General features: G+C 34.9%; 1 non-coding gene across 1 annotated transcript; it reads left to right on the top strand.

Moving 5' to 3' along the window:
* The first annotated feature begins 1,439 nt into the window (after nt 1-1,439).
* On the top strand, nt 1,440-1,511 carry TRNAW-CCA (transfer RNA tryptophan (anticodon CCA)). Its single transcript has one exon. It is a non-coding gene; the product is annotated as a tRNA-Trp (tRNA).
* The last annotated feature ends 616 nt before the right edge of the window (nt 1,512-2,127 follow it).

The raw sequence follows: 2,127 nt of genomic DNA, 5'->3' as shown, positions 1-2,127 counted from the left end.
CACCAGGCATCATTCGAGACGCCATATCAGTGTCCATTTCTGCAACACCGACGAAAGCTCAACCGTACTATTCACATCAGCGATTTCTCCACCGACACAAACAACACTGAGGCATTAAAATCGATACCCATTATAATTATTAGCTCTAAATCCATGTCTGAAACCTAGAAACTAACATATATAATTCCTAATCAAGATCTATGATGTCCATTTCTGCAACAACACAAATCCGAAGCGTTTAAGCAAAAAGATCAAGAACAACAACAATGATGATTTATAAAGCGAATATATAAATGATCCCAAGATCAACAAATATACATACAAGAAAGTAAAAATATACATACAAACCCCACCATTGGAATGGGTCACAGGGAAGAAGAAGAAGAAGAAGCAGAAACTTCTCGTGTTTGTCGGCACAGTCAGAGACCACTCGAGCTAAATCGACATGATGAGACACCTAATAGTGTTGCTTGAACCTCTAAACTACAAAGAATGGATCAGAGCTCAACTTTGTCCAAGAAGAGGTGATAAATCCTAACTAAAACAAAGCTGTCTATTTAAACAAAAACAGAATTTCGTAGAGGGTGCGACGCGCCCTACAGCGCGCGGCGCGCCCTATCACTTAATGTACCAAACCGCCCTACAGCGCGCGATGCGCCCTAAGTCCGCGTGATGCATCGAAGCTTCTTCCAGAATTATTTCTTTTGTGCGCGACGCGCCCTCTAGCGCGCGACTCGCCCTACACCAGAACAACAACTTTTATTTTCACAATGGGTTTGCAGCCGTGTCTTCGACACTTTATTCCTCGAGGCTCCGAAAGCGCAACAAAACCTACAAAAATACAACAAAACTATCAAACGGTACATATTTACATGAAAACGTACCAAAACTCAAAGTATACGAATTTACACAAAAACGGGGAATTATTCAACGGTATTAACAAAAAGTATCGATAAGTGCCACTTTTTACATACACAAAATAACTACATTTTGGCACTTATCACGTAGTCATACTATTTTTCTGCTTTTCCTTTTCCTCTCTCTCTCTCTCTAACTTTTCAAATAATTGTGTCTATATTTTTATGTTACGATACTTTAATATTGTGTTATTTTCCTTTTTCTTCTCTTTCTCTCTCCATCTCTCTCATTTTTCATTTCCCTTTCTTTCTCTCTTTCTCCTTTTCATGTTTTCTTTTGTTCGCTTTTTTATTGCACTAACGCATGTATATCTTTTATGAGGTATTTTTTTAACTTATTATATACATGTTATTGTATTACCTAAAATATCTAAGGCATAACCATTAAATTGAATATTCAAAATCAAAAAATGCTTGAAGATGTCATCAATTTTCTTTTTCTATTGATGACATATTTAAGTTTGTTTTCTAATACTTTACTATTTCTTTGTATAAAGTAATTTTCTTAAACTAAAATCAATTGGATTTGTGGCGCAATGGTAGCGCGTCTGACTCCAGATCAGAAGGTTGCATGTTCGATTCACGTTAGGTTCATTTATTTAGCTATTTTTTCTAAAGAATTATATACACGAGTTTCTAGGAGGTCTTTTTTTCTTGAAGTACCCTCAAGTTCTAGAAAAATAACTCTCATAATTTATTTCTTGCATCATATTGCTTGTCTTTTTTTACATCCTTATAGATTAACTGATTTCAATTGAATATTTAAAAATGACGGTTTGTGCTTTCACATTATTATGACATCAATTTAGCACATGGTTTACAGATAAAAATTCATAAATTAATGATAAGTAACTTCTGTCTCTTTCCCAAAAACCCACTGAGGATATTTTTAGGATGGCCTCACTAGGTGGTACCCTAAGAATAAATATACTATAATTTTTTCCCTAATTCACATGGCCCATTAAATTTGGCAAGCCATAAATAAGCTAAGGTTCAACATTGCTAAAGCTAGTGTGCATGCGATAGTGGGCAAAAAATTTGCTTCAACGAATATTAGCTCCTTTGTTTTAAAGGTTGAAATGTACATTATAGGATTGAACATGAAATTTTAGATAACCTACAGACTGAGAAAAGGTTCTGTAAAGCACCTAAAATACTTACAGTCTTTTGAAGAAAGTTAAACTTTCGGTGGATTAAGATCAACACAGAT

The sequence above is a fragment of the Vicia villosa genome, linkage group LG6 (genome assembly GCF_029867415.1).
Source record: "Vicia villosa cultivar HV-30 ecotype Madison, WI linkage group LG6, Vvil1.0, whole genome shotgun sequence".
Taxonomy (NCBI): domain Eukaryota; kingdom Viridiplantae; phylum Streptophyta; class Magnoliopsida; order Fabales; family Fabaceae; genus Vicia; species Vicia villosa.
Note: the sequence above shows the minus strand (reverse complement) of the source record. Positions and strands in the feature narration are given on the sequence as shown.